This window comes from Thunnus thynnus, chromosome 17 (assembly GCF_963924715.1).
Source record: "Thunnus thynnus chromosome 17, fThuThy2.1, whole genome shotgun sequence".
Classification (NCBI taxonomy): domain Eukaryota; kingdom Metazoa; phylum Chordata; class Actinopteri; order Scombriformes; family Scombridae; genus Thunnus; species Thunnus thynnus.
Window position 1 is genome coordinate 9,528,388 of NC_089533.1, and position 23,888 is coordinate 9,552,275.

General features: G+C 37.2%; 1 long non-coding RNA gene across 2 annotated transcripts; it reads left to right on the plus strand.

Annotated features, from left to right (window-relative positions):
- Positions 1–1,494: 1,494 nt before the first annotated feature.
- LOC137168034 (uncharacterized) lies at positions 1,495–23,512 on the plus strand. 2 transcript variants are annotated; one of them, XR_010924225.1, is made up of 4 exons: positions 1,495–1,960; positions 2,787–2,904; positions 5,678–5,742; positions 14,840–23,512. It is a non-coding gene; the product is annotated as an uncharacterized lncRNA (long non-coding RNA). The 2 variants fall into 2 exon arrangements; XR_010924224.1 differs by lacking the exon at positions 14,840–23,512 and adding an exon at positions 6,293–13,074.
- The last annotated feature ends 376 nt before the right edge of the window (positions 23,513–23,888 follow it).

Consider the following 23,888-nt stretch of genomic DNA (forward strand, 5'->3'; position numbering starts at 1 on the left):
TTGCATCTCACAACACAAAATGTTAAATTCTACCAAAAACTTCAATTTTTTCTTCTTCTTCTCTGACGCTACCATACAAAAGGACACGTCAGTGAATAACCAAGCAATCTCCTCTTGATCTTTGCTTTTTTCGAGGTTGCGGCAGTCCTGCAGAAAAATGTCAGAGACATTATTGCAAACAGGGTGAAGGATGGTTGTGGGAGGAGGGTTAAAGTGACAAGGGAAAAACAAAACACGGGCAAACAAAACACAGGTTGCTCTCGGTGGCACCATTTTGCATCCCCATATCAACTGAGCCTGACATTTACAAGGAAGAATAGATGATGGCTGCAGATGCAAACTGAAAGCGAATAACCTTATGTTGACATTCTTATTGCTAATGCGGATTTCCTCCAGGTGAGATGCATTCATCAGACTTTTAAGTTTTTAAGTTTAAATGGTTTTAGCCAAGCCAAAACTTCTGCCAAGCATGGACAAATGGTTTATTTAAAGAAAATAAGGAACAGAAAGAGACGTAAAGGGATAATGTAGTGGAAACTGAGGCAGTAGAGAGGAGGATGAGGATTATATTGCAATATCTTTTTAAAAATCTCAATAACATCACTTTCTGTTGTCTCCTTTGCATTTGCACACAAACACATCTTTTCACTCAGCTTTTTATTTCATTGATAAACTCTGTATTGCTAGTTGCAGTACTTTCTAGAGAAGGTCTAAGCTGATGAAACATTATGCCCAAAAGTGGCAGCTTCTTTTTTAAACCCTTGAGACATGAGTCTAGAGCTCATGAATAATAATGCTTCATTATCATCATCATCAGCTATCCTTTGAAGACCAGAAAGACCACTTATCAGTCTCAAACACTTCAGTCTCTATAATGGTTAGATCTTAACATCATTGTGTTTCATATGAATCAGCTAATAAGTAGGTATGAATTTGCTTGTTTTCTCTTTGCTACACCCCCTCTTTTCTTGTAAAGACATGATCCATGTCTAATCTGCACAAGCACAGATGGCATGTTTTGTTAAGATACAGATCACTATACATCATTTACAACCACAGCTTTTTGCAATTTGTGAACGAAGAGGAGGGCAGTGAAGATTTCAGTCAGAGTCAACTCCAGAATCAAAAAACAGGTTTTAAACTACAAAACTCATCTAATCAAGGACTGTGCCCAGTTACTGGCATCAAACTGTGAAGCACTGCCATTTTGGAATATGCAACTGTATCTTGCTATGAGGGTCTAATTTTTTAATCATCTCATTATCATCATCTAAGAACAAACTGGTCATTATCCCTGGGATGATGTTGGTGGAGCCACTGCAAAGAAGTGAAGTGACTCCTGATTAAGGGTCGAGTGGTTAGACTATTTAGTCCGCCATCATTTACCTGCATTGTACCTATTATATTTCTCTCAAAAAGGAAGGAGTCTCAGGAACAGTACAGCCGTGCAGATTTATACACTTAAAGCCCACGCGGGTAGTTCCGGTTCTGAAAAGTGAAGTCAATGCGGAAGTGCCTTAAACCTGCATTCTCTCTAATGGCCAGCAGGGGGCGACTCCACTGGCTCCAAAAAGAAGTCCGACTGTATAGAAGTCTATGGAAAAATGACCCTACTTCTCACTTGATTTATTACCTCAGAGAACACTTTCCTAATGAGTTTACGGTCTCAATATCTAGTTTCAAGTCTTCTTCAACACAATATGATGTTCATTTTGTAAATTATGGTCCCATTTAGTTTAAATTTGACGATAAATCAGGGTATGCTTTGGGGCGTGGCTACATTGTGATTGACGCTACCATGGCGACAACATTACTAACGTTGAGTTAGTAACAGTTGCTATTTCAGTGTGTTTTCAGTTCATGAATGTTAATTGTAACATTTTGGTCCCCTAAAAAAGTCTTGTTCATAGTTCGGTTGTGCTAAAAGACCCTCTAAGGAGTCAGATGTTCAGTTTTTCCGGTAAGTACATTTTGTTTTAATGGTTTTACGCCAATTTTTTCACTAGCGAAAATTAGCATTAGCATTGGCATTATCACAGTTAACCATAGAATGTAAATGCACTGTGCTAACCAAGCTAGCAGTTAGCGTTAGGCTCAGCTCCACCCTCTCGTCCAAATATAGTCACTTCTCACCATTCATCCAAAAATCCAAGATGGCGACGATCAATATGCCAAACTCGAGGCTTCAATATCATGGATGTATAAAGAGAACTTTATTCTCTTTTTTCCTTCATACATCCATGTTCAAAACACGAATCTATGAGCAAAAATGCTGTTTTCCATAACTGGCATGCAGAAATCTCAAATTTCTTTAAGCATACGTGTACTTTGCTTTAGGTAGAAAGATAAAAGCCACTGCATTGTCTTATGAATGTGCACACACAAAAAAACACACATATATATATACTGTGTATGTACACACACACACACACACTAATATGTCTAAATAAGAAGTTGTTATAAGTTATTTCCTTGTTTTCCTAAAGAGCCATTTATATTTATATTTATATATATATACTTTCAAGCCCACTGGAGTACTGTTTTATATTGACTTCAGGCAATAGTAGCTATTTTGTCTTTATTTTACAAGCCACAGTATAACAAGCAGATTTTGTGGTTTGTGCATGTTTGCTGCATGTTTTTTTTTGCTGATTCAAAGACGCAGGGATCATTGTTTCAGAGCAGTATTTCTTAGTTTAAGCACATTGTATAGGAATCTAATTGAAATCTGAGTTTTAACTGGATCTTTGTTTTCTTTTTCATTTAATCGACTTGTCATGATACAGGTGTGGTGACTTTCTTCTGGGGATTGTAGAGCCGATCTGCTTGCTGGTGGATAGAAAAAAGTGAAGCTGCAACTGTGAATGAGGACTGAGCATAAGACAGATGATGAAAGGGATAATTGTATGACATCTTACTTCATGTAACTCTGCATATTGGACATTTTTATCTACTTACAAACACACATATTCTTCTACCCATAAACTTCTATGTTGACAGTTGAAAAATGTTTTGGTTGTTCAGGGCAAAATTACACTTTTGTTGCCAGGATTTGCATCTTTTGGAAGTCCGCTAGGTTATGATGATATAAATCAAGAATCTTTATCATATTAAAGACTTTGAAGTGAAAATCAGCCACTTTGCATCTCAGGTAATGACTGGAACCTCCCTGGATTACTTAGAAAGTGAGAGTGGAGGCAGGGGAATCTTTTGGAGTGTGCTTGCTCATTAATCTTTCTAAAGATGCTGAAGGCAGGACTTGACATGGTTGTACAGTGGGTGCCCCTTGGGTTTGTGTCAGCACTGTATGGAGAGCTGGTTGTACAACCAGAGGCACTGTGTTGGGTTTTGTTTTTCTCAAGCAGAATGGGAGACAGATCGGACGAGCTGTCTGCGGGGCTCTCACAGTGCCCTAGTGGTTGTTATGGTTGACTTGTCTCATTCCTGGAAGGTGCAAAGCTTCACCTATTGGGGGAGTTGTCATTCTACCAGCAGGAGAGAAAGACAGCACTTTTGGCAAGACATCTAACATTCTCTCAGAGTAGAAAGCAGCAGGGGGTTGATGAATGTAGAGGAAAAACATGTCCTCATTGTTATGCAAGAGGATTGAATTATCCTTGTTTCCGGTTTAGAGTTTTGGTCGCTTCAAGCTGTGATTTCAAATATTCATATAATTGACAAGGATCCTGTGTTAACATACAGGACTTGCAAGATGGTGTGGATTATCACTATCAGTGTTGACATATAATAAACTATCATAACAAACTCATGCAATAAGATAAAACGCTATAATCTAACTCATCTTTTGAGTTTTATTCATTTAATTTAACTACTTCCTGTGTATGCTTCTCTACAGCAGTGTCTCCGGGGAAAATTGTCAACTGGGATTTAAGAAAATATTTTGTATGTGTGCAGTAATTGCTCTGGGATGTTTCTTGTTTTGCCTAATTGCCACAGGAACATGGGAGCAGTCTTTGAAGTGAACTATATGAAAATCTGTTTATGAGATACTCATCAGAATTTTAGAGGCCTTTATGGGAAAAAGAGAAAGGCTTCAAATTAGTTTTTGTCTGTATTGTAGTGTTGAAACAATTTGAAGACACAGTAGACAAACACGTCCATGTGAAAGGTATGAAAACAAGAAAAGAATCCACTAAAAGATGGATGTGTGTGGCAAGCAGGGCCGAGTTGGGTTGTTGGTCAGGAAGCGGAGAGGGGTGAGGGGCGGCTTGATGAGACAACCAGCAGCACCTGAGTCCCATTAACTCTCTATATCTGTCCCCATCCTTCTGCACAGTCACAACCTATTCCAACCGCCTCACCATATGGTGGCTTCATCTTTTTCTATACAGGCTTTATTTTATGAAAATAGTCTTTTCCTGCCGTCCTCCGCTTTTCATTTCTTTTCAGGTTCAGGGGAGTCTCGGCAGGAGCCACCATGTTGAAAACTTCTCTTTTGTGACAGGACTTGCCTCCCTCTGCGGAATGAGCAGTCTCTTTGTTTCCAATTTTATTGTTCTGATTTTATTTCAGAAATGCTCTATCATCTATTTCCCTCAGCCTGCTGTTAAATGAATGAACATTTCTTGTCGTGGCATGGTCCTTTGGTTTTGTGAAATACAAGAGGGAAGAAAGAAAGCTCCAGCAAAAAGAAAGCATCTTGCCTGAAAAACAACTGGTATTTGGAGCTTGTTGCTCTTGTGCCTCTTTTCGTGTGGGCATCATTGAAGTCTTGGGCTTGGCCAAGATTGCTGAGAAGAGTGAAAGCCAAGCAATGACGTGCTTACCATCAGGGCAGTTGAATATTCATAGCTGAATAGGACATAATTAACTTATGAATGAATCTTAACTGAATAAGGCAAAGTACTGAACTGTGGGTTGGCTAGTGTGGGTTATTGTTCAGAGTCTGTGGCTCTTGTGTAGTGGAGCCGGCTACTATCAGGCTAAGTGTGACCGTCTGTTCTGCCTGTGATCGAATGCCACGTTATTTTTGATTTGATTTGCTGTATTGAAACAACCCACTGTATTTGATTAAAATAATGCAAACAGGGGGAGCCATCACAAAAATCAAAGAATTTAGAATATACATTTCTCAAAGGGAAGGTAGTTTAATTTCAGTCGGACATTAATGCAGCAAAGTAGCTAACGGGGGCTATAAGGCTAGCATTGGGGTAATCATCTTGAAATGATCCATGGATATTTCTAAACTGAAATGATGGGAGGTTTTCTTGTTTTTCTATTGTCTGGGGTATGTCCCATGTGCTTTATCCATACCCCCACACAGTTAAAACATCATTGAAATTACCCATTACTACAATTTGTGTGTGGACGTACTGCAATGTAACTGTGAGGCCACCATAAAAATGCATTGTTGTGCATCTTGTTTTATCTTCAATGGATATTAATATTCAGATTCCTACATAAATGTGGTCTTCAGCACTATATTATGGTATTACTACTCTGTTAGAGCTGTTGTGTAACCACCCCACCACTGTTTTTCACATGCCATGATAGAGAATTATGCCAGATAATTTCCTTGATAAAGTCTTAAACTAAAACTAATGGAACCTAATAGAGAAAAATCGCCATTGTCAAGCCAGCCAAAATGAAATGATCTCTCAATAACCAAAGGGGTCACTCCGTCCTTGTCTTACTCTGCCTTCCTTTTGCCTTTCAGATAAACTGAGACTCTCATATACATGCAGAGAAACTTCCTTCTAAATGCCTCTGGTAATTGCATGAGTAAGTAATATTTTAGTGTGTTTCAGGATTTCATAGGTGTAAAGATTTCACATTTTCCTCAGTCTTTTTGATGCATGAAATGCAAATGTTTTAATTTATAGTTTTTTCAGGAAATTGTTTGCTTTGATGCTTCCACTTCCCTCTTTTTCTTTCTCTCTTCTGCTTGTGTTGATTCTGTGTTGATTTATGTAGTGTTTGTGTTGCAATTTTGGAAAAAATACATATCAATTTTATGAAAAACCTTGGTTGGATGAAGGTCAAATACAAAACTAAGAAAAAAAAGTGTCCATAAGAGCAGCAGAGTTTGCAGACTCAAAAGGAGGTTTGTTTGCATCAGTTGAGGCTTCATTCTAGTCAGATCAGCCTTTTCATAATGATTGTTTCTAACTTGCTGTGTGACTACAAATGAGTCTTGCCACTTTGACAATAATTAGAGGGAGGAGTTGGCTAATACAAGTATCTTATCTCCCTGTGAAAATGATCTCAGTTGAGCTCGAGACATGACGAACAACAAACTTACTGGTACAATTTCCTGTTCTTTTATTTCAAGGTCTATGCAGAGCAGGTGTAGGGACCGAAGGCTTTGTCTTAAGGAAGGTTTGATCTTATATTCATATGAGTCATCTGCTGTGACATTCTGCCTTTTACATGTGATGCATTAGAATACCTGCATTATATTCATAATTATTTCTCCTCTGCCATAGAAATGATCCAATGAATATTAATACTAAAATCAACCTGTAGGCTATAACTTAAAGAAAATACAGCTGCTGTTGGATGAAACTTCATATAATAGCACCTACATTTTAGAGTTTATTGAATAGCCTAGTTAAGAATAGTTTGGAAGATAATTATAAATTTGTCAAATCATTAAAATCTTCAGTCACTTTGTTGTTGTAAACATCCACAAAAGCTGTTTATTAGCAGTCAAAAACCAATGCCGTTCCTTGTCTGATTTTCCTTTAAATCATGCAAGAGTTAATCGACCGTGTTAGGAAGAAAGTCTTTGCTGCATTTTGTTTGTGTTCGTGTTGAACAACTGGCTGTTTTTCTCAACGGGGGATGTGATTTTAGTATGAATTAATGAAAACAAAAAAATGACTAATGAAGCAAAAATTTTGACCTCTGCTGAGAGGGGCCCTGTTTTTGTCTGCCTGAATAAATGATCAATGCAGGTCTATTGTCAGTTTGCTCCAGCAGATTTGATGGCACACTGCTGGAGACCAGAACACCGATGTCTAGCAAGACATTTTGAAAAGTTTAATCCAATTCTGCTGCTGGCGCATCAGTCTTTGCTGCCATATGTAGACTCATTTTTCTTTACATTTCCATAATTCCAAAGCCATTCACATATTTGGGGCAATGTAAAACACATTTATTCACCTCGGGTCCAGCTTAGGTAAAAACAAAATGATAGTTATTGATCTCTCTCAAACGGCCTCTCATCCTGCTCTTAAGGCTGCATCCATCTATCACATTAACTGTAACTGACAGTCACTGTCAGTGTAGCAGCTTAACAGTCCTCATGAGATTTGTGGCTCTGTTGTTTCAGCTATAAGAGAGATGAGCGGGTCCGCATTCACACTGAAGAAACTGGATCATTATGAAGTGATCTCAGTCTGAAAGTCATGGGAATAACGCGTCTCAATTCTGATAAAGGGAGGATTTTCTTTTTAATGAAGAGAGCTTGTCAAAGTAATTGTCCCGCTTTATTTCTTCTCTATTGCAATGGCATGTAGTTCATCAGTCGACTACAAAGACGTCAAAGTGGAGATTCAAACAGAAATGGGAACTGAAACACAATAGTCAAGCTTTGAATAACAGTGCAATATAGTAAATTATGAAGGCACTTTTGTTACACAGTGGAAAATACGAAGTCTGACCGTAGAAAAAACGTGATAATCCACATTCTAATGTACACCAACTCCGTACGCCTGATGCTGCCGTTTTCACATTTTATAGCAGACATAAGGAATTTACCACATAATCTGGAATCAGCATGGCAATGCAATAAATGATTATGTTGCCGGTGCTAAAAATACATCTCAGGATCATGTGACTGTTTAACAAACAGAAAGGGCATCGATTGAAGTTGGGACTGAAACAAGCCCATGAGAGTAGATCCGAATGAAGTGAGTTAATCAAAGGAGCAAGTTGCAGACAGAATGTCCATATTATTGATGTTCCATAAATAAGAGGCATATATTTTACCTTTTGACAGGCTTCCTAGTTACTGAGCCATTTCGGATCAGAACATTATTACAGCTGGCCAAAATATAACGCTGCAGGTACTTACTGATGTGACTGATGCTTTTCATTTACTGCTTGATTCTTTATACAGGGATATAGATGTGTCCAGAGATGTGTAGCTGCATACAGTGTGATATCTGTTTAAAATTGAACAACTGTGGAAGTGTCAGTGCTTTGCAGTTATTATTAAATATTATTTAAATAGTAATACTATAAAGTATCATTCTGAATCTTTGGTCTTCTCTTATGGAGCACAGAACCTTGTTTAAAGAAAGGTAAAACCAATCTTTTACATCTGGCACAATAAAGAAACACCAGTAGCAATTTCCAGTTTCACAGATTTGTGTATTTCAGTACTGTGACCTTCATGAATAGGGTTGTAGACTGTGATGCGCCTTTAGCCCGATTGTCTGTTTAAGGAATGGCTTCAACTCTTTTCTGTTCATCAGATGTGACCAATTGAGGCGGGAATGAGGACACCAGAATCCTCTGGGCCCCACAGCTTCAATTTACGCTACATTGTTGAGAACTCTGCTAAAGCCCCATTCAATCCCTCATTCAGAATGTGAGGAAACTGAGTTGTTTCCAAACAGCGGCTGTGCTTTCCTGGAAAGCAGCATGTATAGGCTTGCCGTGTGTTGATGAAACATTGCAGCCTGGGCCACTGATAGCAAGCACAACAACACGATTTGCCTGATTAATTTGAAGCTTTATTACTCAAGAATGAAAGTTTATATAGCTTGCAGTCATGGTGATAACACAATTGCTCTACTGCAGAGTGATGAAATTGGACTTTTCAGTCAATAATGCCCCATTTGCTTCACATTTATTTGAGGAAAATAGCGAATACTGATGAGAAACAAAAGTAAAACACAATGTTGAGAAAAATCTGAAAACACAATGTTCAGCTGCAAGAAATGACAGCTGGCGAGTCAACCTTTTCTCCACACTTTGTGTACATTTACACGCATGGTCTGTATCACCACCCTCATTGAACTGTTCACGCACACACCTGAGCCAGTCCTATTCTTGCAGGGCAGTTGTCAGCCTGCGTCGAGGCTCAGTAGAACAAAACAACTAACAGCTACTGGTCGTTTTTACATTGTTGGTTTGACAAATCATTACAGTATTGTAGTAAACAGATGTATTTCATACGGAGGCCGATCCAGCAGATTTAGATAGTTTGAATGATAAACAATGAATTGGTTAAATCAAAAGCTTTTAAGTGATTAGGACACATAGGAGAGGTTAAGGCAACTAAAACATTTGGTCAAAGTGGTGATAATCAATATTTTTTATAACAGTGTATCAAATGACCATGTATCACCCGACTCTGCAGCTCCTCTCGGCTTTACAGAGCTTTATAGGAAGTTTCTGCTCAATGTTAAACTGCTCAGCTGTAACTTTACTGTTTTGGTTCACTCTCACCGCTCTAATAGCTTGTTTTTTGGCCGCAGCAGGCAGCTGTTTTCAGAGTTGATATGGCAAACTTTTCAGAGTTCGCCATATCAACTCAGAAGGTTAAGATATGTCAGTGTTGTGTTCACAACTTGTTTCCGCTGCCACAAAGCGGCCAATGAATCAGTTAATGCAGGTTTAAGGTTAAGGAAAGATTATCATGATGGTTAAATATTTTTAAAAAGAAATAAAGTAAAGGAATACACACTTAATTTCATCTACAATTGACCCAAAATTTAAAAGTGAAGCAATTTAAGCTGCAGATCGTGTTTTAAATTTTCTCAATACTGTAATATTTAACTTTCGCTCGACGTTAGCCACACACGTAACAGAATTTTAAGCTTCGTGATATGGGACGTCTTTTGTGGAAATGCATCTAGGGAGTCATAGCTAACGTCTACCTCGATGTTTTTATGTACACAAGCTTGTACTTTTTATTCAAGAACCATATATTTTCTAACGCAGTTCTTAATCATTTGTATTGATGATTTATCTGGGAGAGTTTCATGCAGATTCAAGTCTTAGAAGCACCAACTGCAAGACACGTAACCTTATCTGGGAAACACAAATGGACTCAAGTCATTTGTACACTGCACAATCACCCAATATGGACATACAATCACTTCTAGGGAGACTGGGCTATATCGTTTCATATTTCTAACAACTCAGTGACAAACTAGAGACAAACACATTCTTATCATGGAAAACTGTATCGAGCATCCTCAGTCAGTGGCACATTCCAATATGACAGTTGGGTCGACCGCAGGGCTGAACTGGCAAATAGCCGCATCATCTCAGCAGGAGTGTGGATAGAAATTATTGGTTATCCACTGGAAACTGCAAAATGAAATGAAAGTAAGTTCCACAAGTACCGCTTCTTCCTCTACAGGACACCAGCAGGTTTTCAAGTCAGAAATTTCAGAGCACACTCATTGATTATTCTTGGCCAAAGTCTTGTGTGTTTTCATGAGGCAGGAAATCTGTCTCCAAGCCAGTGGTGCATCAGCGTTCAATGAAATCTTCATTTCTGTGTGTTCATCCAAATACGTGAGTCATGTAGCTGAACGTTGCTTCTCATCACAGCGCTTACAGTGGTCCGCCTGGGTGGTCACGCAGATACACAAACAGAAACACACAAGCCCCCCCCCACACACACACACACACACAATACCACTGTCCATCTTGTTTTGTGCACCTCTATTTATTGTTTACATTGTTGCACAGAAAGCAATTACAAGTTATGCAAAATGGAATGAAATGTCACTATTAATAAATGTAATAGCGGACACTGATAGAAGTAGAAGGAGATATAACTGATGATCTGGTGCCAAATGTGGGTCTGTTGTCACTGAACTTGAGTCAGTGCACAGCCAAGGCACTGTGTGACTCTGCATTTATGATTTTAATGCGCATTTGTTTTCAAATACCCTGTCTGTGATGATTTATGTGGACACTTTGATAGATGTTTTGTTGAGATTCAGCGGCAGAAAATCAGATGGCATTATCCATGGCAAAATTGAAATTAGCTTATTCTCCATTATCACACTGGAAGTGCAATCATAGTGACAAGGGATGTGAAACCTATCATCACGAGGCCGGTCTAAGAGTGGGAGAGACAAAAACAAATCTACTCTGGTTGAGCAATTTTGTGTTTCACCTTAATTGCGTTTCTATACCTTGGGAGACGGCTGAAGTTTGCGCTCGGGACATTTCTGCTCATATTTTATTGAAGACAGTCATTATTATTTAAGATGTGAAAATCATTTTTGTATTAAAGTATGAAGTAATTGGAGCACAGATTTATTCACCGATATCTATATATAATTGGGTTATTCATTATGATTGATACATTACCCCACTTTTTCCAGTTTCAAGAGTGTCACTTGAACTGATACATGATACAGAAATGTTAAAGATCCACGACATGTCAGGACTCATGTTGACACCTCATTTTCATGTCTCTCACCCCGTCTCACCCTCCTGCATATGTATTCATCCATTTCGCTGCAGATATGTACATGTTTCTTTAACACTATTCCACCTGAAGCGGGTGTGAAGCTCACTGACTGACAGTCACTCTTCAAAGTACAGACTGTCCTTTTCTCATGGCACAGCCCACAGGCATCAAACAGCTAATTCAGGTCAGCAGTCAGGCACTCGTCCCATGTATCTTTGGCAGCAGCTGTAAACGAGTGGGGCTTTGTGTGTTTAATGGCATGTTTAAAGCTTCTATGGGTAGGTTACATCTGCTGGTGACCTTTATTGCAGTGAGCTGCAGACTGTCTGCTAAACCTGCACATGTTGACTGTTCTGGCTGTGCTTTTACAACATTTTATCCACATATTGCCCAAATCTCAATTTCAAATTTAAAGCTGCTCTAGTTAATATTTTTAAATCAACAAAGGATCAAATAACCGTGCATAGAGAAAGGTGTCGCTTGTATGGATGAACTACAGGGGGTGGATGCAGGTGTACACCAAAACAGAGCTATAAAGAGAGTGAATAATGGACTTACATTTATCAGGTGAGTAGAAACATGTGTAAATAAGTTTTAAAATGTATAATAAAGCCAGTGCTTGCTCATAGGTTTGCCATATCAACTTTATATAGTGACTGTAGGTTTAAAGTTTTGGTCTAGGACCATATAAACTGTATATAAAGATGGACGTAGCGAAGTGTGACGGCACCCATTGGTTTGCATTGGAGCCGGTTTGAAGACCAGAGTTGCTGCTTATCATTGGAGCCGCCTTTTCCATTTTCCATTTGAAACACGCCTTGCCACCACAAACGGAGCAAACACTAGATAACTGGGAACACTGACCTGTGCACACTTGGGCTAATGTTAGCTACTTTAGCTAAACTGTGTAACAGAGCAGGTATCGTAATCATGTAACATTAAACTTACTAAAATATCGCGACAATAGTCCGACTCAGCAGCAGGTGAGCAAACTGTCAATCACAGCTGTCAATCAACGCCCACACGGCAGACATCAAAGCTACTATATGTCTTCAAACCTTATGACTCCCAGAAAACTGCAGGCCTGCTGCAACTCTCAGTTCTTTTAAATCACACCTGAAGACTTTTCTGTTTGCCTTTTATGAAACCAAGTTTGAGGGTTAGTATCTTACACTGCACTGTAACTTTTATTCTCCTATTTTATCCATCTTATTATATTTTAACTCCTTTTTATTTCCAATTTAACACTTTTTAATTGCATTTAAATGTCTTTTTACATTGCCTTGTGTTGCTTTCATTTTCTGTCTTGATGCCTTTTATACTTTTAACTTGCCTTGCCTTGCCTATTAAAGGAGCAATAATTTCCAAAATGACTACCAGCACACTTATTAGACTTCAGCTATTAAGACCATAATGACCTATTGAAAAAAATAATTGACTTGATATTTCTAGAGAGAAGTTGACACATTTTGAATGGGAGTCAACTGGAGCCAGCATCTAGCGGCTGTTGGTGGCATTGCAATTTAAGGTACTAAGGTACTGTATTGGCTTAAGCTGTGGTACTGGCTGCTTATACAGGATGTTGTTAACTTGCACACTGTAAAAGCCAAACATATGCTGCACATCAAAATAATATTATATATTGTTATTTCACCATGCAAAGGATATCTAAGGACTAGTCATTACAGTCTTTCTGTGCCGTTCACATGTTTCTGTCTTTTACAAACTAATAGCAAGAAACATTATCTATGTCTGAGGGCGGATGATGACTGCTTTAGGTATGATTATAACAGCAGCCATCATACTGAGAGAAAATCTTTCCTGGTTGCATATTTGGGGATTTAACATAATTAAACTTGGGTCAATTGTAATATTGCGTTATTTGTTTTGGTTTGAATAGCTTCTATCTCTACAGTTTATGAATTTTGAGGCAATAGAAGTTCAGACATGGGAGTTCAGACTGAGCCACAACAAGTTCATGAGCAGCAACATGTTACAAATACATCACATAACTCCATTATCAGCCATTTTTTCCCAGCATCCTCTGTGGGTAGAAGTTGTTCAAGGTTGTTCAATTATGTAATGAAACCTGTAACTCATCTGCAGGGCAATAGTCTCATCATAGTAAAATTAACAAAATAGTGATTCTCCTCCTTCTTTATGTGATTTCAGTTGAGTTTTATGAGGTGTTGATCCTCATATTGCAGAGATAGATTTGAATAACTGCCATGTACAGCCATTACAGTGAAGGCAATGGCCATGTTATCGCTGATTATCAAAACTGGGGGAGTCTGTTATTTAGGTTCTCGCTGTCTCAAGCATGCCCCAGCTCCTTTCGGTGTGGTAAATTATGACATTGTTTTATACCAAATCCAATAATGCTACAGATTTACTTTTTCAATAACAAGTAGTTCTCAAAATTCTGTGCTTTCACATAGTATCTGCGCCTTCATGGTGAAACATTTGGTTATTGCGTCTCTTTATTCATGGCTATTGTGCTATAATTAAAGAGATATGACTTGAAACAGTAATTCAGTCAATATGCAGTCCTCAGTAGTTCTTAAAGGATGATTAGAGTGAGTCACAAGTTAGTGGAAGGATAATTTATAATAATAAATTTACAAACTTGGCAAATAAAGGCATGCTGATATGCATAATAACTGCTTTATATTCGTCCCGTCACCTTTTAAACCTGGTGAGAAACGAGCTGGAAACACGGAAAACAAAAAGCAACTAAAGCTCATTTGAAAGAAGGAAAACAAGAGTCTTCAGGCTCAGATTAAATGGGGAAAAAAAACCATTAAAATGCAAAATACTGAACAAATTTGAGCTGCTGAGTTCAAAATTATAACAATTTTGAACCTAAATTTGCACCAGGTTTCTACCACATTACATTATCTATTAGAGCTGACATGACAATCTGCCTCAGCATGGTAGGTTGCAACTTCCTGTTGCTTTTGTATGTTCATGTATTGAGTATTTTAACTAAAAAAGTCTTAGAGCAAGCTGCAGATTAAGTGTTAAGCGGATTTAAGTTAGTTTAAGAGATGCTGTTTAACTGCCATGTCATGTTCCTGAATCTGCTCGGTATTATACATTCAGGTTGCATATAATATTTTACTTTATCATGCAAGTTTTTTTTCCATTTGCTGTGATTTATTCCTTTTTTTAGTATAAAAAACGGATTTATTGTAATGCTTTCTCTGACATTTCTGTGTTACTTCAGACTTGTGTAGCAATAACAACACTACACTGATGGAGCAAAGCCTGCAAAATAATTCAGTGCTCACAGTACGCACATACAGTACATCCAACCCCCCCATTGCTCTGTCAAGGCCTTATGCATTGCTTTGGTCTGCACATGTAGCATTTTAAAGCAAGTCAGGTTTTGGAGGAAACAATCATGTTTGTGTTGTGCTTCCCACACTTCAGATTAACTGTTGGCCTTAAACTTGGACTTCACACCAAGATTTTTCCTGCAGTCTGCAAGTTTGGACCTCACTCTTTCCAGAGGAGATCAAAGCATCACTTCAGCAAGCTAAGTGCACTTACAATTTTCTTTTTTTTTTTTGCTAACTTGTGTGTGTCAGTGTGCTTTAAAGGCTAGAGTAAGCTAAAAGGCTAGGTTTTATTCACATCTGTGTGTGTTGATTTTGGGAAATGCATTTACTTCTGCTGGCTGCTAATTTTGTGCTGCATTTATGTTAATTGTGAAATACTCTTGCTTTTTTTTCTCTTTTAGTTGTTATTTGGAACATGTGTTATGTCGCTTTTATGTTGTTTATTTACATCCTGGTGAAGCTGAAGTATTAAAAAGTGAAGTGTTTTGGGCTGAAATGACATATTCCCCTTCTTTGTTGTTGCTGTTGTTTTTTGTGCAGCTCCCGTTGTCTTGCTGCAAAGTGGATAAAAACAACATTACTGATATTTCTTCCCCTGCTGCTGCTTATCAATTGGAATTCAGTGTTTAGATTTATCCACCTCTGTTCACCAGTATTTCCCTGCAATATTTGGAGGTGCTTTGTTTGGGAATAGCCACGCTGCTGCTGTATAACCGTCCCCCCACACAGAGGATCCCACAGAACAGCTTGTGTTGGGCTCTGTGTTTAATGCAATATTGTATCTAATGCAGTGTCAGAGTGAAGTTTATTAATCGATGTTTGCGACTCTCTGCTGCGCTACGCTTGGTGCTTGCAGAGCCTACAGGCCAAAATATGAACTCATATCATATCAGTACTCAGTAATTCACATAACAAATGCATTGGTTGGTACAGCACAATATTAATATGTAACCTAATATAAAATAATCAAACCAAAACAACTTTTTATTCACATAAATCAGATACAGAGAAATAAAACTCAACATATGTATCACAAAAGTATGTTGTTTGTTGAAATCCGCCATATTAATCTTCTTTATCCTCTCATCTTTCCTATTTTCTTAACAACAATGTAGTATTCAGTGAACCATGTACAGTGTGAAGATGCCTAAAAAATGTAAAAACAAATGCAGCAGATATATAGTATATACTGAAATAAGAAATTACTAAAAGAGAACGGGGTTATTTGTTGTGTTGTGACAGCAGAAGCTTTCAGTCATTTGTATGGCCTTTGTGGATTTCCTTTTTTTTTTTTTTTTTAACTTTTGAGACCGGTGTCCCACCTCGTCCACTGCTGAATCCAAATGCTGAATCTGGACTTGATGCATTGCTCCGACTTTTGCTGCTGTTGGTGAGTCACAAATACATCATACGTGCAAGTACAGCAGTTTTCCATTAGTATAGAAGTTTTAAAGTATTATAGTCTTTACACAAGAAGTATGATGTACAGTAGATAAGAATATAAGTATTTTGTATGTGTCTATGTGAGTGTAAAATAAGCTTTTACAATTTAGACACACAAATTCTTTCCATCGCAATCTTACTGCAACAGGAAAGTCTGACAGCCTCATATCACTGCTGAGCATACTGTCTGTCTGTAAATACAGTTTTACTCTGGTTTCTTAAGTGAATGAATGAAGCCATCTTTAAGCTTTCATCATCGATGCCTGATGGGCTGGTGAGAGCTGGCACAAAATTGTTCCATTTGTTACTTTGAAGAACAACAATTTGTCTTGAAATGACAGTGACCGAAACTGCTTAAAACCCTCCTCCACATTATATCAGCATTTTCATGCAGTGGTAAATAATCTGTGGAAAGTCTCAAAAGTTAGAATGATGTGAGATATTACACAAAAGAGACAAACGCAAGTATTTTTTTTCATCTTTAAATGAGTTTATTAGGGGCATTTAGGCAGAAGCATTAAGTACATTACTCTTAAGTACAGTATCAAAAGTGATTGTGGATGGCAAAACAACAATAACAACCACATTATCTATATGATACTTAATTGATGACTCCAAAAATGTCTTCTTGTTTTCCGGTTTTGCTACTCGAAACTGCTCTTTGTAGTGTTTTAACTGTACTTGTAGTCACTTATGATCATAATACAGAAACATCTGAATTTATTTATTTGATAGGGATGAAGCAATTTAACGTAGTTCCAATACAGAGCATGAAACTGATGCACAGAGAGTGAACACTTCGCAGTTTCTGTGGAATATTTTGGTCTAAAACCAAATTGTTGCAGATGAAGGAGTTGATTGGTGTCTAAGTGGTCAACTAGATGCGCTGCCACAACCTTCTCAAGTACCTTTGACAGGACAGGAAGAGTAGAAATAGGGTGATAATTGCATATCAGATCATGATCCCTGCTTTGAAGACCAATGTGATGACTGCCTTTTCCCAGTTATTTGGGAATTTTCTGATGAGTCACAGGCCTTATCAATATAAAACTGTATTTCTTAATGAAACAAGTATCCAAATTATATATGTCTTTTGCCTTAGAATCTGACTTCTGCAATTTTTGCTTCATTGACCTTTTGGATATGAAAGGAATCTGGTGATTCTATCGCTACTGTGTTATTAGTTGTAGTTGGAGAATCAAAATTTTGTGTCAGTTTGTCTAGTGATTGTATAAAATATGTGTTAAATTCATGTGCAATGGTGACATTATCTGTGATTTTCAGTTCCTTAATTCCTTTTTGACTCTATGATTTGTTGGGTAAATTGTTTAAGTGTTTCCAGAGAGATACATTGTGACCTTTGGCGTCTACTGTAAGTTGTGTGATATGAGGTTTTTGCTTTGTGTAATTGCAGGACTACTTCATTTCTTAAACTTTTGTAGATCAGATGATCAGTATTGAGTTTGGAAGATAGAAGAAGATGTTTTCAGTGCCAGATCTGACAACACGAAGAAATGTTTTGCATCTGAAAAAGCAAAAGGCTTCAAACCACAACATTTTTAATGAACATTTTTAAGTGATCTTGATGCTTGGAGCATCTTTTACATTTTTTATACTTTGTTTTATATTTTTTATAAAATGAACCGAAGAGATTATCATTAATGGATCCAAGAGCAATACAGTAAGCAGTACAGCTGCCGAAAACAGAACAGCCTGGAAGATTTGTTTCCATAATTGCCACCCAATTAATGAGCTAACTAAAACAGTATGTCCTGCAGCAGTTTCCTCTGCTTTGTCCTCATATTAAGTTGTGCCTAAATTTAAATGACACATGTCCTTTGGAAGATAAACATTCCCTTATTAGTTTATGCTGCTGGCCCAGTAAATTCTGCTTGTTGTAGTGTGAAAAAATCCCCAATGTATTACTCAGTCGTATCAGAAAGAAACTATTTAATATTTTCAAATGCAAAATATTCCGAAGTCTTTTAATAGCACATTTGTAATTTAGCAAAAAGGTTCAACATATAACTTCCTCCTCCATATTCATTGAAGCACTACAGTGGGGACCTAAAAGAGGAAATTGACAAGGGGGTTGTTGGTGTAAATCCTCAGATAATCTTGAAAAAAGTGGGCAAGGAGGTGAATGAACTCTCTTCTCCTAACTACAACCACCCAGCTGCCACTGAGCTCACTTGAAGTCAGTGTTATATCATGAGTATATGAAATTGTAAGAATAGTGGTAAAAACTTGCTCAGGTTGTCCAAAATGTCTCAAAAATTACTGCACAGAATTCTGTATAGAATTACTTCTGTATTTATTGTGTAATTTGTAAATAAGTAATAAGCTTTGAAATTTTGCATTACTTACTCTGACCTGTAATTATATTTACTATTATTTTCATCAGTGAGAAATCTGTTTTTAATAAATTATTTCTGATATAAAATGTCCAAAAATCACGAAAAATACAAATCAAAATTTACCAGAACCCAAGATTTAATCTTCATATCAGGTGTTTTTTCTATCAACAGGTCCAATCTGAAGAAATTCAGATTACAGTGATATGAAACAAAGAAAAACAACAAATACTCACATTTGAAAAACTGTAACCAGTGAATATTTGGGGTATTGTTTAGAAATTACTTAAGCTATGACATAGTTTGTTGTACTTTTGTGTCATCGACTAATTGTTACAGCACTAAAATATACTGTGCCTTTGTCTACTAACTGTATAAGATTTCTCTTATATTTTTTATAGGTCTGTGGCATCATTCATGGGGCTGCCATGATTTAAATATCAAGCTTGCATCTCATTGGTGCCATGATCTTTATAAAGGTGACACGTAGCAGTTTGTCAGTTAGGAAAAATCTGATAACAGGTAGCAGACTTCTGAAGCAGTGCATATCGTAAAACCTCCTAAAGGAAATTTATTTGTCCAGGTTGATGAATTTGGAAAAGGTTTCTTGCTTGTTATCTGCTTTTTTAATGAGAGCACTGATTTCAAATGGTCAAGCAAGGGCACAGGCATCGCACAATATTATAGATCTTTGTCTTGATGTAGCTGACATCCAGCCACAGCATGCCACGCTGTGCATGATAAACACCCTCAAACTGGAGGACAGTATGGACCTCAAGTAGGTCTACAGAAGCATGAAAGACAGTGGGTGGAGATCTCTGTCAGTGCTTAATGCAATGTAGCAGATAGAATTAGAAAATGTGTCTAACTTAGAGAGCAACATTCACAATTAATACATGTTGGAAATGAAGTTCAGATGCGTTTCTGTATGATGTTTTCAGTCTTTTGAAAAGGGCCAATAAAGGGCTTTTGCAGTCCTGAGTCACTTTATTAAAATACTGTCATTATGCAACATCATTGTTCCCCACTGGATCAATGACAAACTCAGGTGGAGGTGGATGGAAAAAGGGAACCACCTGTTGTTTGACATTTAACAGTTAATTTTCATTTGAGGTTTCATGAAGAAATGTTTCATTTCCGACTTCCTTTAATTCACCACAAAGCTGTTTAAGCGCCACATTCTGTGGGTGGAAACTATCTTCCAGGCATTCTCGATTGGAGTGGGAATCTACAGTAATCGCATGAGGTTGCTGCCTGTCATATATCTGTAATTCTTGATGGGATTCATACACTGTAAACTATTCAGTCTGTGCACAGCAGTTCCAAAAAACTGCAACATCAAAGCTAAACGTCTAGTTGCTTCGGCTGCAACACACCCGAATTAGGGTTTGTTCTGTTCCTCTGAGATGTTAAACATTTTTCTCTGAGCCGAGAAAAACAGGCCTGCCTCACCTTTCTCAAGATTATATGGACGAAAACAGTGAAGAAGACAAAAGCATTAATTCCACAGTATGTTTCATTAAAACGACTCCAAGGATCTTTTACAGAATCGATTAAATTGTGCTCAAATTTGCTTCCTCCATTTATACGACACCTTAAAGTGTAATTCAGAAAGACAAAAGTGATCAGATGAGAAAAGTATTGCCTGATATAGAGCCCTGGGATGTAAATGACTTTGGCTAATTGCTGCATTTAGACACCCAGCGCAATTGAAAAGAGGAGAGCAACTGGAAGGAAGACGTCAGCTGCAGGTGCAATAAAAAAGGATGAAATGTGGCGTGTTTTTCCTTTGCAGGGAGAATGCAATACTGAAAGAAAATGTGCTGCCTCATTGGCAATATATGATGTTGGCTTATATCATCATATCAATACTGATACTGCAGCTACAGCCACAACTACAGCAGATGATAGTGATATTAACATTACTACTGATGCTGCGTCCAATGTTAAAACACCAAGCTATTCCCCAGCATGTTGCAAACAAAAATGTTACTGAAATTGTACATGATTTATCCAGGATGGTGCAGAGTCTTGTAAATTGCTATCTTGTGTTTGTCTAAGGATAATGTGAACATCTAAGAAAACCTGCTCAGCTGCTTTTCAGTGCTTGAAATGTTTGTGCAGAATGTAACATGCACAGATGTTTGAGAAATACATAATTTCAATAAAATATCTATTTATATTCATACAATCTTCATGGCACATTGACTGGCTAATATTGTTGTGAACAGGAATACAATGAAAAACACAGACAAGAGTGGAGCCTTTCTTTTTTCTCTGAACATCCTGGCAGTTTTGTCATTTGTCATTTGAATTAGAAAACTTGAATATCCCTCTTTCTTCCCTACTGGAAATTGTCAAATCAAAGAGGAGGAGATGTGGACAGTTTGCAGCAGGTTTTGTTTTAAGTGTGAACAAAAGGCGTTTTGAGCCTTTAGATGATATACAAGCTGCATAATCTTCTCGTTGTTTGTTAGGATCTTAGACATGAAAGGGAAAAGCAATTTGTTAGACTGCAAAAATGGGCTCTGTCTTTCATGAGCTGCGGCATGCTGGCCAAGCACCCATAGAGTCCTAACAAACTGTAGTTTTAATGAACAGCAGTTCAAGCAAAAGGGAAAAAAGACACTGGCAAGTCAAAAGATTATTAAGAAGTTATAACATAAACACTGAAATGGAAGCCTTTCAAGGTCGTATTATTGCCTTTAATCTGAATGAAGCATGCACGCTGTATGACTTTCATACTTATTATCTGCTTTGTTCTCTACTTCTGATGCTTATAATGGGAATGCACTTAGCTCATTAAAGACATAAGCAGTCGCTTTAAGCTTGATGACTAAGTGGTACTCAGCTTGGTAAATCAAAAATGGAAAATTTACAAGGTGAAAATCAAAGCAGTCTGGAGCTGTAAATTGTCAGCGAGGCAACATTACAGGTGAAACAGAGGCCATTGGTGAGACAGTGTGATTGGTTCTGCACGGTAATGATCCACATTTCCAATAAGCATAGAAATTAGTAGAAAATCAAGTATAACATTCGAAAGGGTGAAATCTGGAGAATTAAAATAATTCAGCAACATCTGAGCAAGGATTTGACAAAGCTTTAAAATGAAAATCTGCATGTGTGTTTCAACTTCAATGACCTTTATCGAGGGTTTAAGGTTCACATGATAGTTTATGCTATTAGACAGGTCTAAAAAATGATCCTTTCACTTTCAAAAGTTGTAAAGGGGCTCCATTGTTTCTCCTATATCTTAATATTGTTCATATGGCATATTAGTACATAAGCTTTTAATGTAAATAGGTGCTTCCACTCTAAAAGAGCATAAGAAATTGTCTTTATGGATGGAAAGCTTCAGACTACCAAATGGCTGTCTTGTAATAAGCATTTTTTGTCTGTAATAATAATAACAATAATAATAATAATATTAATAATAATAAAGGAAATTCATTTGTATAGCACCTCTCATACAAAAATGCATCTCAAAGTGCTTTACAACAAAAGAACCTGTAAACCTTTTATACACAGAATCACAAGTGTATCATTAACTGACAGGTCTCTCCAACATATTATCACAGTGGTGGAGTGCTCTGAATAGATTATTCATAGTGTCTGATAACTGTGTGGGATGTCTGTGTAGGAGAGGGGATAGAAGCAGGATCCACTGAATTATGCCTCAACGACTGGGCTACCAACAGCTGATGTCTTCATCACATGTATAACAGGCCTTTGTTTGATCAGTCGTACATTTAAGCTGCCACTTTAGGTTTTTACAGCAGTACTCATTTAACAGGAGAAAAGTAAAATAATGGAAGCTCCTCCATCGTCCTTGGGGAAATGTGAGCTGGCCTGAAGTGGTCTGAATCATTTCTCTCTCTATTGAAAATAAGCCAACATATCCATGCAAACATGTAGTGGAACAAACCTGTGTGTGTGACCTTTGCATGTGTTTTCTTGGAATTAGGGCTGCTTTCTTTCATGTTACATACATGCAGGAATTAATCTACTTTAATTAATATATAACCTTGTATAGTCAGGGCACCACCTCCTATAAAGAACCTTTAATGTCCGCAATAAACGCAAATTCACACCTCAGAGTCACTATGTCTGGATACTAAATGTCACACTGAGTATGTTTACATGCACAATAATATTCCACTATTATTCCAAATATGACAATATATTGAATTTGAGAAAGGTCATGTAAACAGCATATTCTGTTTGGGTGATCCGAATTAGGCTTTATTCTGAATGTAGCATTTTCCGATTAAGATGTGGGTTATGCTGGTGTTATTCTAGTTTTAGGAGCATTCTTTGGACATATATACAGTGCATTCAGAATATGCGTCTCAATCGGGTTTTGACAAGAGATACTGGATGTGCCTGTAACTAAAAATTTATAATATCAGTCATATCAATATCCCTAATCCCCAATAACCCTAACCTTTATAAATATCAGGCAGCAGCTCACTAATGTTTTTCTCCTCGCTGGTTTACTTCACTGCTTGGGGAGATCTTGTGATTCCCGTTCCCACCACAGCAGAGGGAAACCCTGAAAACCCTCTGCATGTAAACAGGGATATTAGTGGAATATTCATTAGCCATGTAAATAGCTTAGTAGGAATATTTTCCTTTTTCGGAATAAGGGCAAAAACTGGAATTTTTTGTGTATGTAAATGTAGTCATTGTAACCCATATATTGTAAAACTCTTCAGTAAAACAGTTCAGCATTATACATTCATTTCATAATAAGTAAATCGTTCCTATCAACATACCAAACATTAACATTCATGTTAATGCTTCCCCTGATGTTTAGACATTCAACCTTCATTGATTAAACCTTCTCAAACCATCTACACATCTAATAGTGAAATAAAAGTTTAAAGCAACAATAATGTGATTAGATTAAACTTTCAGAAACAATATAAATTCAACATAACTCTTACTTCATGATATAAAACATTCAATATGACTATTATTTCATAATGAAAGAAATCGTTAAACCTGAAATTCTTCACACATTTTCTTCACCTTTCTTCAAACTTTATTCTTTCAATACAACTATTTATCTAATTTAACTATTAAAATATGATTGTCTTTAAGGTTATTAGAGAAAAAGTTAAACACTTAGGTGATTTTAAAATACCATTGCATGGTTACCGAACATTCATTAACTCTTAACATTTAAAATTAAATGTGAAGTTCTAACCTTATCAATGGAGGCAGTATTGTCACATGCAATAAAATCAAAAATTAATATCTCTTCAACGGATGATAGTATAGTTATCAAGGTTATACCATTCTCTATGATTTTTTTTTTATAACAAACAACATTACATGATT